Source organism: Lithobates pipiens, unplaced genomic scaffold (assembly GCF_037356315.1).
Source record: "Lithobates pipiens isolate NorthernLeopardFrog02 unplaced genomic scaffold, aLitPip1_a1.2 Scaffold_30, whole genome shotgun sequence".
NCBI lineage: Eukaryota > Metazoa > Chordata > Amphibia > Anura > Ranidae > Lithobates > Lithobates pipiens.
In genome coordinates, this window is record NW_027507791.1 from 128,788,477 (window position 1) to 128,803,207 (window position 14,731).

Sequence of the window (14,731 nt, forward strand, 5' to 3'; positions counted from 1 at the left end):
TTCTCATGTTCTCTCTGATTCCATCAAGGATGAGATAGCAGCCCGAGATATACCCAGCTGGAGAGCTTGATCTCGTTTGCCATCTTCATTGACTCCAGACTCAGAGAAAGACTTTCTCTTAAGGAGCGCTTGCGGAAGCCTCCTGTACGTTTGCCTCTGAGCTTTGTAGTCCCACCCATGCCTCCCTCACCTCCCATGCCTCCTGGTACCGAGTTGGTCAGTGAAGATGAACCCATGCACCTGGGCTTCACGTGTCTCACTGCGGATGAGAGAGCCTTTAGGAGGAGGGAGAGATTGTGCCTTTATTGTGGCCAGGCAGGTCACTTTTTGAAGTCTTGTTCTACCTGTCCAAGGAACGCCCGGACCTTGAGGTCCTGTCATGGACAGACCTTAGGTGGCGTTGTTTCGTCCCCAGTTATCCAGAAGGATAAGCCCCTGGTTTTGGTCACCCTTTCTTGGGCTGAGTCGTCCATCGAGATACAGGCTCTAATCGACTCTGGGGCTGCAGGCCTGTTCATTGATGCTGCATTTGTTTTGCAGCACTCGATTCTGCTGCAGCTGCATGACACTCCACTTGCCATTGAGGATCTTGACAGGAGATCTTTACAGCCTGCCCATGTGACTCATGAGACGGTTCCGTTGTCCATGGTCGTAGGGGCTCTTCACCATGAGATAATCCAATTCCAAGTTATTTCCTCACCCAGATTTCCACTGGTTATTGGTTATCCTTGGTTACAGAGGCACAACCCCTCTTTTGATTGGCTCCGTGCTGAGGTTCTCTCCTGGTCACCACAATGCAGTGAGACATGCTTCCTGAAGGTTTCCAAGGTCCTGTGCACCGCTTCACTCCCCTCCCTGCCGGAGGAGTACCGTGATTTTGGCGATGTCTTTGATAAAGGTCAAGCCGGTAGTTTGCCTCCACACCGGCCTTATGATTGCGCAATTTACCTTCAACCTGGTGCCATACCTCCTCGTGGCCAGGTTTACCCTTTGTAGGTCTTGGAGGATAAGGCCATGGAGGAGTATGTTGCTGACGCACTTTCTCGAGATTTCATCCGCAAATCCTCTTCTCCTGCTGGTGCTGGTTTCTTCTTTGTGAAAAAGAAGAGCGGTGAACTGAGACCTTGTATAGATTATAGGGGTCTCAATCGTGTCACGATTAAGAATGCCTACCCGATCCATTGATTACGGAGTTATTTGACCACCTCAAGGGAGCAACGGTTTTCACGAAGCTTGACCTGAAAGGGGCATACAATCTTGTGCGCATTAAGTAGGGCGACGAGTGGAAGACTGCGTTTAATACCAGAACAGGCCATTATGAATACCTGGTAATGCCCTTTGGCCTTTGTAACGCCCCCGCAGTTTTCCAGGAATTTATTAACAATGTCCTCCGAGATTTGTTGCAATTGTGTGTGGTGGTTTATCTCGATAATATCCTCATATTTTCCAAGTCCCGGGAGAGCCACCACACAGATGTCTGCCGTGTACTTCAGAAACTAAGAGAGAACAATCTCTATTGTAAACTGGAGAAGTGCGAGTTCCATCGTGAACAGGTTACATTCCTGGGCTATGTCATTTCCACTGCTGGTTTTTCAATGGTCCCAGAGAAACTTTCGGCAGTCCTACAGTGGCCTCGACCCATGGGTTTACGTCCTCTGCAGCGTTTCCTGGGCTTTACCAACTACTATCGGAAGTTTATTCGTAACTTCTCGTCTCTGGTCAAGCCTCTGACTGGTATGACCAGAAAGGACGGTAAGCAACAGAGTTGGTCTCCGGAGTCCATTAAGGCCTTTGAGACTCTCAAGGCTGCCTTTGTTTCTGCTCCTGTGTTGGCACATCCTGATCCTTGCCTTTTATCCTAGAAGTTGATGCTTCTGAGACTGCAGTTGGTGCCCTTCTGTCTCAACATCCTAACTCTGAGAACGCTATACATCCGTGTGGCTACTTTTCCAAGAAATTGTCACCTGCTGAGTGCAATTATAAGATTGGTGACAGAAAGCTGTTGGCGATCATTTTAGCCCTGAAAGAATGGAGACATCTCCTTGAAGGTACCACTGTATGTTCTTATTCTTACTGACCATAAGAATCTTACATTCTTGTCTGAGGCTAAGCGACTCTCTCCCAGAAGGGCGCGATGGGCTCTTTTCTTGTCGAGCTTTAATTACATTGTCTCATTCTTACCAGGTACTAAGAATGTAAGGGCTGATGCCTTGTCACAACAATTTTCCTCCACTTCCAAGTCGGAGTTGGTTCCGGTTCCTATGATTCCTCCTGATTGTATCTTGGCTATGGTTCGCACCAGTCTTACTTCTCCTTTGGGTGACAAAATTCTTGCTGCTCAGGTCCATGCTCCTCCTGATAAACCTTGTGACTGCTGCTTTGTCCCAGAGAGTCTCCGTACTGCAGTGCTCCAGACTTATCATTCTTCCAAGGCAGCTGGCCATCCTGGGAAGAATCAACTCATTTGGCCCATCTCCCAACAATTCTGATGGCCTAGTCTATGGGCTGATGTTACTGCTCTCGTAGCTGCCTGTCCTGTGTGTGCTCAGAGTAAGACTCCACGACACCTTCCATTGGGCCTCCTACAACCCATACCCAATGAAGAGAGGCCCTGGACTCACCTGTCTATGGATTTCATTGTGGAATTGCCCAACTCCCAAGGCAACACTGTTATCCTTATGGTGGTTGACCAGTTCTCAAAGATGTGTCATTTTATTCCACTTAAGAAGTTGCCCACCTCTAAGGAACTGGCTTCCATTTTTGCTCGGGAGATCTTTCGCTTACATGGGCTACCCAAGGTGATTGTCTCAGACAGGGGCGGTCAGTTTATCTCCCGGTTCTGGTGAGCCTTTTGTGCACAGCTGGGAATCCAGCTTGCGTTCTCTTCTGCGTATCACCCGCAGTCTAATGGGGCCGCAGAATAAGCCAATCAGTCCTTGGAGCAATTCCTACGTTGCTATATTTCTGACCATCATAACAACTGGTCTGACCTATTACCTTGGCCAGAGTTTGCTCACAACAGTGCCTTGAATTCTGCCTCCCGATTGTCTCCATTTATGGCGAATTATGGTTTCCAACTTTCCATTTTGCCTGACTCGTTTGTTCCGCAGAGTATTCCTGCATTAGAGGAGCATCTCCGTGGTCTTCGTTCCATTTGGGTACAAGTCCAGGAGGCTTTGCGTCATGCTAATGATAGGTACAGACTCCATGCTGACCGCAAACGCCTGCCTGCACCTTCCTACCAGGTTGGGGACAGGGTCTGGCTGTCATCTCGCAAACCTCTAGCTTCATGTTTCCTCACTGAAGTTTGCACCTTGGTTTATTGGGCCTTTCCGTATCCTTCGCAGGATTAACCCAGTAGCTTACGCGTTGGAACTTCCTCCTAGTATGCGCATCTCAAATGTGTTTCATGTCTCCTTATTGAAACCGTTGGTCTGTAACCGATTTACCACCTCGGTGCCACGTCCTCACCCTATTCAGGTTGAGAACCATGAAGAGTATGAGGTACAATCCATTGTTGACTCCCGTAGGTTCCGTGTGCGCATACAGTACCTGGTGCATGGGAAGGGGTACGGTCCGTAGGAACGCTCCTGGGTTTCATCCTCTGACGTACATGCCCCTGTCCTCCTCCGCGAGTTCCATAGACGGTTTCCCCTCAAGCCCGGTGGCCCTCCGAGGGAGAGGGGTCATTGAGGGGGGGGGGGGAGGTACTGTCAGGGCTGGCTTAGCCCTTCCTCCTCTTGGCTGGCCGCTCAGCTGTCGGCCAATTGCCAGCTCTCTTCTCTTTTCACAGTTACCAGCTGTTCCAGATGATGCTCACCTGACCTGCCTATTTAAAGCCTTCCAGCTCATTTCTCCATTGCCTTCACGTTGGTCACATCACTAGGAACCATCTCCTGCTGTTTGTTTCAGGGCTGGCTTGCTGACATCCCTCCTGGCTTCTATCCTGCTTGCAGTTGCTCTCCTCGGATCCCTGACGTCTGAACTGGCTGATTACCCGATCTGGTTTATGAACTTTGGACTGGCTGACTACCCAATCTGGCTACTGGACTCTGGCTATGCGTGAGTACGCTTTTTCCTATTTACCTTTTTATTTTTATTAATAAACAAGTGTGATTTGATTATACTTCTGTCTCTGTCTGTTTCATGGTTCCTGACAGTTAGAGAGGGTAAAAAAAGGGGGAGGGGTATACCTATTAATCAAGAATAATGTACAAGTGAATGTGAGAGATAACATCAATAAGGGAGCTAGGGAGGAGGTAGAATGCTTATGGATAGAGCTCCAAAAGGTTGAACCTAAGGGAAAAATAATACTGGGGGGTATTCTATAGGCTCCCTAACCTGAGGGAGGAGGGGGAGACGGACCTCCTACCACAATTTGTATTAGCAGCAAGGATGGGAAGTGTTATCATAAAGGGGGTTTTAATAATCCAGACTGGGCGGAGGGAACCAGGCGTTTGTCTAAGGCTCGTCAGTTCCTAAATGTCTTGCAGGACAATTTCATGTGTCAGATGGTAGATGCACCAACTAGAAACAAGGTGTTATCAGATCTACTGATTACCAACAATACAGACCTGATCACGGATGTGGACATATGAGGCAATTTAGAAAACCGCAATCACAGATCAATTGGCTTCAGTATAAATCACACAAATAGGAAACATAAGGGGAACATAAAGACACTAAATTTCAAAAGAGCCAACTTCCCTAAACTACAAATCTTGTTAGAAGATATAAATTGGGATAAAATCTTAGAAACAAAGAACACGGTGGAGAGATGGGTTTGCTTTAAGAGCATATGAAATAAGGGCAATAGCCAGTGCATTGGGAAATAAATTTAAAAGAGCAAAAATGCATATAAAAGCAAAGGAGAAGGCCTTCAAAAAATTCAAGGCTGAGGGATCATCATCAGCATTCAGACTTTACAAAGAATGCAACAAGATATGTAAGGGTGCAATTAGGGCTCTCCTCCTCTAGCGGAGGAGAGAAACAAAAATCCCAAGAAATTCTTAAAAAGTGGCTGTATACTCATTTTTTTTTACTTTTACCTACAGGAAAGCCTATAATAAGGCTTACCTGTAGGTAAAAAAAATATCCCCTAAACCGTATTCCCCTCGGTATGCGCCGCTGACTGCAGCGGCGCATGCGGACAAGGGGATTCTCGGCTGAAAGCCCGGCAGTGGCCGGACCCGGCCGGGATGAAATCTCATGCGCGGGTGTGACGATATCGCGGCTCCGGCCACTCACAGCGCCAGAGCCGAAATACCCGGAAGAAACGCCGAGGGAGCATGTCAGCTCCCTCGGTGTGGATCGGGCCAGATGTCGGGGCCTCGTTCTAAGGTAAGTATTTCATAATGAGCTAGTATGCGGTGCATACTAGCTCATTGTGCTTTTTCCTTTGCAGGTGGCAAAAAAAAAAAACATTAGCGGGTATACAACCGCTTTAAGTATATAAACAGTAAAAAAGGGAGGGCAGACCATATTGGCCCCATAAAAATTTGAGGAAGGACATCTGGTTACAAAGGATGGGGAGATGGAGAAGGTATTGAATTTATTCTTCTCCTCAGTCTTCATGAGTGAATTGGGGGGCTTCAGTAACAAAAAACAACAAAAGTGAGTACACCCCTAAGTGAGAATGTCCAAATTGGGCCCAATTAGCCATTTTCCCTCCTCAGTGTCATGTGACTCATTAGTGTTACAAGGTCTCAGATGTGAATGGGGAGCAGGTGTGTTAAATTAGGTGTTATCGCTCTCTCACTCTCTCATACTGGTCACTGGAAGTTCAACATGGCACCTCATGGAATAGAACTCTCTGAGGAGCTGAAAAAAAGAATTGTTGCTCTATTTAATGATGGCCTAGGCTATAAGAAGATTGCCAAGACCCTTAAACTGAGCTGCAGTATGTTGGGCAAGGCCATACAGCGGTTTAACAGGACAGGTTCCACTGAGAACAGGCCTCGCCATGGTCGACCAAAGAAGTTGAGTGCACGTGCTCAGCATCATATTCAGAGGTTGTCTTTACAATATGACTGAAAAAATTAGATTAAGGTCTGGTGTGACCCCTTTGACACCTCCATCCCTAATAGTGCACAAAAAAAAAAAAAGAGAAATATCCCTGGGACTTTAGATGAGGTGAGAGAGGTTTAGCCAATGTTCACAGCGAACACTGAGACAAAATCAGTTTATTCATTTCCAAATGTTATGTAGCGGAATGGCAACAACAATGATTGTGAGTTACCCAGCATAATAGCCAATGCACACATCACAGATGAAAGTAAATATACAAAGATTTATTACAAGTGTTATACATCAATGAGCAACAATAAAACTTGAAAGTTGCTAGGTCAGTAATACACATACACAATAAGAAAATAAAATATACATACATATGGACAGGGAAGTATGTAAATATAATGCAGACATCAATAATACCCAGCATGTATAGGGAGTTTAACAAGACACCTGGCCACTTATTAAAATTGTAAGAGAATAGGTTTAACCTTAAATTACGTAGAGGGTTCCTTACTGTAAGAGTGGCAAGGATTTGGAATTCTCTTCCACAGGCAGTGGTCTCAGCGGGGAGCATTGATAGATTCAAAAAACTATTAGACAAGCACCTGAATGAACACAACATACAGGGATATACAATGTAATACTGACATAAAATCACACACATAGGTTGGACTTGATGGACTTGTGTCTTTTTTCAACCTCACCTACTATGTAACTAAGGCAGAAAAGGCATTTCAAATGTGGAAGCAAGCTCTTTGTGCACCCGGTAGTCTACCTCAGTAGAAAGCTTAATAAACATAAGTAAAACTATGCCATTGTTGAGAAGGAATGTTTGGCTATCAAATGGGCCTTAGATACCCTCAAATATTACCTGTTGGGGGGACAGTTTAAATTAGACACAGATCATGCTCCCCCCCAAAATGAATGTGTGACAAGGTGTTTCCTTGCTCTTCAAGCATTTAAGTTCACAGTAGAGCACAGAGCCGGGAAACGTCAGAGTGATGCAGATGCCCTTTCCCATGTCCACTTGGGACAGTTTCTCAGCCGCAGGGGCGTGAGCAGAGGGGGGGAGATATGTGACATTATAAAAGGCGAGGTGATAAACGTTATGTTTTTTTAACCTTGCATGCATTCATTTGCAGGGAACTAAGGTGGAATCCAGTCCAAGTTTTACCAGCCAACTTGGCAGGGTTGATTCTATACTAGATTTTGCAGTCCACTTGTGATCACCAGTGGTATAAATAAAGCAGGACTGGAACAAAAGATTGCTCTTGGACTGGGACTTAAGAAGCCAGAAACCTGAGAGAGCTACTGATGTGAAGTTTGCTTTGTTAGACAAGAAAAAGAAAAAGGTTTGCTTTGTTTTGTGGGTGACTGGGATAAGCCTTTCACCTGTGAGTTAGGAACCTGAAATGTTTAGTTAGTGCCTAGATGGCAAGTATTTATTTTATGTTTTGTTTGTTTGATTTTCTTGCAACCTTTTAAATGTAACTGGCTAGCTTTTAAGAAAACCTGCAGTCTGGACTACCTTTTTCTCAGGGAAGGTGATCCCCATTGAGCTAACTCCCTACAATATATACAACAGTTTTTTCAGCTTCACTATAATGTCCACTTGTAGCTCTTCAGCCCCTTGAGTTCCTAGTCTCTTCACTGACTCTGAATCTCATGAGTTCCTCAAGGCTTTTGCGGTGGTATCTCCCTCAAACGTCACCCACGCTTCCCTGCTGGGTCCCTAGCTTGGCACTCAAGATACTTCTCAATCTTCACCCCTGCTGACCGACTTGGTCCCTGGCTTGACACACAAGGCTGCTCTGCAAGCACACCTCCGCTAGCTGGGTCCCTGATTTGATCACCGCCTGATGTTTCTCCACCATGTCCATTCCAGTGAGAATGTTGCTCCGGTACTTGTTTCAGTTACTCACTGTGGTTTCTGGTGAAGGTGGTTGGTCCCTTAGTGGCGACAGCTTCTCTTCTACCTCCGACCATGACAGGTTCTCCGGCCGGCAGAACCGTAACTTTTGGTTAGACTGCAAGCCGCAGTCCCAACCCTGCACTGCCCTCTTACTTCTGGATAGGCCCTCACACAGCCTGGCAGCCAAATGCCCCTTGGATTGTCCCAATCTCTGGCCTAGCAACCCGGGGCAGACAACACACGTCCACCCAGACGGCAGTCCCGGTGGCACAGAACATAGATCACCTGACTCCACCCGAATATATAGGTTCTTCCAGCAAGCTAAGGGATTCAAGAAAACCCCTGCCCATTGGCTGAAATATCCCATATACCCATAACTTGACCTTGAAATGTCCTTATCACATCTAAAAACAAAAGTTATTGGCGCACAAATGAATAAAACCTTTTGTAGAGAACGCTTTGTCCAGATGTTAGGTTAATTGTTGTCTCAAGGAGGACCTGTAAATAGTCTCAATGTGCAGCTGCTAGACCACTTTGGACGTGGTGGAAGAAAGCAGAAATTGAACCATCAGAAGGACAGCGCATCAGAGAGACTCATAGGTTGATGTAAAAAGCATAAAGACAATTTATTAAATGAGAAAGATAAAAGACTCAATAAAGGACGTTTGATCCTCCTGGGATCTTGAAACCTTTACATCAGTCAATCACGACAATAAAACAACAGTTGCTTGATGACAAATTAGCCCTGGCATCTTCTATTCGTGACTTTGAGATGTTGGTGACTACAAGGCTGTCTTACCAATGTCAAAGATTTAAATAAATTCGTCCGATCCCTCACCTTAAATAGACATTTTACTAAAATAACAACCAATAACGCAAAATGTGATCTGACACCAGAATTGGATAAAATTAATATAAACGTCACCACACACGACGAGATCCTAGGTATTCTCGAAGAGCTGTGGATTGAGAGCAACATCTCCAGTCAGACACAACATCCCTTTACAGAGCCTGCGGTTTTACATACCCATTTGAAACCCGTGTCCACTTTTAACCCAACACAATCCAAGGGACCCTATATTGAAACTTTCTATCAAGCGGTCTACAAAGATTTTATCGAGCTATGTAATACCACCAACAATAATAACAAAAAACAAACCAATTTAACCAAACCAGAACAACAGGCCCTCATAAATTTCACCACCAACAAAAACATCATAATCAAACAAGCTGACAAAGGAGGCAGTCTAGTCATACAGGACATGGGTGACTACCTTGGTGAAGCCATTCGGTTGTTATCTGACACGACCACCTACCAAAAACTTACAACTGACCCCCTCCCTATGTACCAGTGTGACCTATCCTCTATGATTGAGAAAGCCCATAAAGATGGAGTGCTCAATCCCAAAGAAAAGCGTTTTCTCTTGCCTAAAGTCTGTAGCACTCCTTACTTCTATCACCTTCCCAAGATCCACAAGTCCCCTACCAACCCCCCAGGAAGACCCATAGTGGCTAGTACCAACAGCTTCACCAGTGGACTATCGGCTTACATAGATCACATCTTACAGCCCCTGGTAATACAACTTCCCTCATATATCAAGGATTCCAGCCACGTGATTGAGATCATGGGCAACTATAAATGGTCCGAGGAATATATGTGGGCCTCTCTGGATGTTAATTCTCTCTACACTTCCATACCCCATGAAATTGGACTAACCGCAGTTCAACATTTCTTGAGTATTAATGAAGGCATGAACTCTAGACAGACCGAATTTTTATTACTAAGCATAGAATTTTGTCTGAGACATAACTATTTTACTTTCCTCGATCAATTTTATCTCCAGCTCCAAGGCACAGCCATGGGAGCGAGTTTTGCCCCAGTATATGCCAATCTTACCATGGGGTTCTGGGAAAAACAAAACATCTGGACAAATAATCCCTTTGCCGAGTTCATTGTGTTTTATGGTCGATATATAGATGACATCTTGCTCATATGGAGTGGAGGTGTGGAAATTTTTGCCTCTTTCGTTAGTTTCTGTAACAACAACCCCATGGGCCTATCTTTCACATCAGTCATTGACCAAAACCAGCTAGTCTTTTTGGATCTGGTCTTATCCCATAATGAGCATAATGTCATCACTAGCAATCATTCCAAACCCACGTCAGGCAACTCTTATCTACATTACAAGAGTTGTCATCACCCAGTTTGGAAGAAAAATATTCCCAGTGGCCAATTCCAGAGGCTACGGAGAAACTGCACCCTAACTGATGACTACATACAACAAGGCCAGCAGATGGCCAAAAAATTTATAGAAAAAGGCTACCCAGATGACCTAATCACACAGGCCTTTAGGGAACATACAACCAAGCACTCACCCACCAAAAAGCGTCCCAAAGATTCCACAGACAATAGTCCCGTGGTCAGGTTCATTTCTACTTTCAACACACAATATAAACATATTTCAAAAATAATTCTCAAACATTATGATATCCTTAAAGTGGAGGGCCACCCTGAAAACCAAAAAATGTTAAAAATGACAAAAAAATCTAAAAAAAATAAAATGAGAAACATTTTTTTTTTTACTTACCAGAAATGCCTGTTGCTAGGCACTTTCTCCTAATCTTCCTCTTCCTCCTCCGTGGAGATCTTCTGTCTTCTGCCTTCGTCGCGGCGTCTTCTGGGTAATGAGTCGCGCTGTGTTCTGGGAACTGTGTGTTCCAGAACACAGCGCGTCCCATTCAGAAAGCGCTGCGGGACTCGCGCATGCGCAGTAGTTCCGGGACTCGCGCATGCGCAGTAGGAAACGGGCAGTGAAGCCGTAAGGCTCCGCTGCCTGTTTCCCTTACAGGGAATGGCGGCGCCGGGATCCGAGAGCCGAGGGACGGCTCGGCCTCGGGCGGCCGACATCGCGGGCGCCCTGGACAGGTAAGTGATTTTATTAAGTCAGCAGCTGCAGTGTTTGCAGCTGCTGACTTTTTTTTTATTTTTTTTAAACTGGCCCTCCTCTTTAAGCTAGATCCGATCTTGGCATCTTCCCTCCCATCCAGACCACAAATTACCTTCAGACGTTCACGTACAATAAAGAATATTATTGCCCCTAGCAAACTTACAAAATCCGGTAAAAATGGTAATAAATCATTCCCCGATATTAGAATGTATTTCGACAATAGACATGGGATATACAAATGTCGCAAAAGAGGCTGTTTCACCTGCCAATCCATCCCTAATGGCCAATTTACCATCACCACACCTCAAGGAAAAACCTTTAAGATAAAACAATTCATTACATGCTCCACTGAATATGTGATCTACGTCCTACGTTGTCCTTGCGGCCTCCTCTATGTAGGGGCCTTACGCACTAGGGTGGGCGAACATCGCCGCCTAATCAAAAAGGGTTGCATTAAACACAGCATCCCGCGCCATTTTCGCCAGTTCCATGATAAAGATTTCAAAAAAATGGAGGTCCTTGCAATCGAGTCCATCCCAAAGGGTACCCTAACGGATAACGAAAGATTCTCCCTCCTGTGCCGTAGAGAGACTTTTTGGATATATCTCATGGGTACCCTCTCACCACAAGGCCTCAACGAAGATATCGATATCCTAAGCATAACCTCCTGATACACATCTGTTAGACATAAACATAACCCACTGCCTGTTATTTTCAACTCATCACCATCACCAATGCATTAGCTCCCATTAACACACGAACTTGCCCAACAAATTGTAACATCTACAGGGCAGCACCTAGAGCATGACCCCCTTCCCTTTCCCCCCCCTCTCCTTTTTTTCCCCCTCCCCCCCCCCCCCAAACCCCTTCTCCCCAAATTTCCCCTCTCCCCCACCCTTCCCCTTCCCCTTTTCCCCACTCCCCCCCCTCTTTCCCCCCTTCCCCCCCCCTCCCCATTGTACCAGGTCCCCGAATGAGTGAATACACATGTATATATACATTCTACATTCCACTTTGATTATTCTTAATCTTATTTATCATTTATTATCTATTACTTATTATTTATTATCCATCATTTATCATTTACCATTTACCTTTTATTATAATATATTTTTTTTTTTTTCATGTTTATTTATTATTATATTTTTTTATATATATTTTTTTACTATTTTTTTATCATTTTTTTGTATTTTTATCATTATTATTATTTTTTATTCTCACCTTTTTCTTTTCATTTCCATATCCAAATACATTCCTATTTCCATTTTATTTTTATTTGCATTTTTATTTTTATATTTTTTACATTTTTTAGGTTTTATAGTGTTAAAAACTTTTATTCAAACATGTCGCTACATCCAATATACATTTTCCATATACATCCCCCCTCCCCCCTTTTTTTCACATAATTATCCCCCTTTTTTTCACATAATTATCTCTCTTTTGTTCCCCACCCCACATATTTCTTTTCACCCACTTAATACCTCAATCGAAACTAAATCCATTGCTTTCGGTTTCCGTTAAGTCTACACATCAATAGATATGATCGCTCCATAAGTTACGAGTTAAACATATGTATTGACACAAAAGGGGTTAACTTAATCTACTCCGACACTCCCCGCCCCTCCACACAACCCGATGCCATATATCCTGATGTGTGCCACACGCCGCCTCAGCTTTGATAAAGCGCATGCGCGCGAAACATGTTAGCAGGCCGGTTGGCATGGTAACCCCCCTCGCTACGGAGCCTCCCATGTGACCAATAGTGACCCGCAAACCGCTCGGGCAAGCGAAGCGGAGCGCTGCGCTCCAAGCCTCTCCGATACACAAGGTGGACGCCACCTTGTGTTCAACTTGGACCAACATTCTCCAGCGCTTACTGCACCCCAGTCCCGGAGCACAGGAAGCAGGATTGACCCTTTCTCTTCCACTCCTCCAGCCCAACATGACGGCGCCCCAGCCCTACAGTCCAGCCATTCATAAAAGTGAGTGACTTTGGGAACTCAGTTCCAATCATTTATTTTCATTTGTATATGAACTCTACTGGTTCCCCCTGCCTCTGGAAGTTAATCACCCACAGTCCTTTTATCTACCTGCACAATAGACTACATTGGTAACACAGCCTTGTAGTCACCAACATCTCAAAGTCACGAATAGAAGATGCCAGGGCTAATTTGTCATCAAGCAACTGTTGTTTTATTGTCGTGATTGACTGATGTAAAGGTTTCAAGATCCCAGGAGGATCAAACGTCCTTTATTGAGTCTTTTATCTTTCTCATTTAATAAATTGTCTTTATGCTTTTTACATCAACCTATGAGTCTCTCTGATGCGCTGTCCTTCTGATGGTTCAATTTCTTATCACATCTAATGCCACCAAGTGCCCAGCCACCTAGTGGCAGAAGAGAAAAGTACAACAAGGCCAAACTTAGAGAGAAATCAATGGATCTCTAACAACTATCTACAGTAGCTACTCCTGACATGGAATTTGGTTATTATGAGCTCCCTAACTAAACCCCAGGGAGCTACACACACACACACACACACACACACACACACACACACACACACATATATATATATAATAGGATTTTTATATACAGCTTACCTGTAAAATCCTTTTCTTGAGAGTACATCACGGGACACAGGAGCTCATTACATAGTGGGTTATATAGTCACCTCTGGTGATTGGACACTGGTTAACCCCAATTAAGGAGAATTCCTCCCCTATATAACCCCTCCCATATGGGAGGCACCTCAGTTTTGTAGCAAAGCAATAGGAAACCATGTAAAACCCAAGAGGGGCGGGAGCCCTGTGTCTCGTGAGGTACTCTCAAGAAAAGGATTTTACAGGTAAGCTGTATATAAAAATCCTATTTTCTTGATCATATATCACGGGACACAGGAGCTAGTTACATAGTGGGATATCCCAAAGCAATGCTCAGATTGAGGGGAGGGAGACACAGATCATAATTATAGACCGCCATGGGCCGGAGGACCTAAACTGCAGCCTGCAGTACACTGCGCCCAAAGGCGATATCCTCTTGCCCTCTGACATCCACCTGAGAATCTGGTGAATGTGTGGACTGATGACCAAGTTTCAGCCTTACAGATCTGAGCCAGGGAGGCCTGGTGATGCACTGCCCAAGAAGCACTTACAGCCCTAGTAGATTGCGCTTTCACTTGAAAAGGAGGGATTTTCCCTCTAACACTTTAGGCCTGAGAAATAATCTGTTTGATCCACCTTGAGAGAGTGGATTTTGATGCCGCCTGGCCCTTCCTAGGGCCTTCCGGCAAAATAAATAAGCAATCAGTTTTCCTTATCTGAGCCGTTGCTTGAAGATAGATACTGATTGCAATAACCACATCCAAAGTGTGCAAAGATTCTTCTTCTGCGGACTGTGGGTCCGGAAAAAAGGATGGTAGGATTACACCTTGATTCAAATGGAATCCCGAAACCACCTTAGGTAGAAAGGACCTGTTGGGGCGCATGACCACCCGGTCCTTATGAACAATTAGATACGGCTCTTTGCTGGAGAGAGCTGCTAGTTCTGACACTCTTCTAGCCGTGGAAATGGCTACCAAGAAAGCCAATTTTTTGGTCAAAAGAACTAATGAAGCCAGATGCAAAGGTTCAAAAGGTTGCCCCTGCAAAGCCGAGAGAACCAAATTTAGATCCCATGGGCATACCGGAGGTTTGACTGGCGGCCTTATCCGCATAGCCCCCTGGATGGAAGCCCGCACCAGGGAATGCGATGCAAGTGGCTTCCGAAAAAAATACTGACAAGGCCGGAATCTGCACCTTGATAGTGCTTACGGCCAAATTCATTTTTAGGCCTGACTGGAGAAAGGCCAAGATCCTGC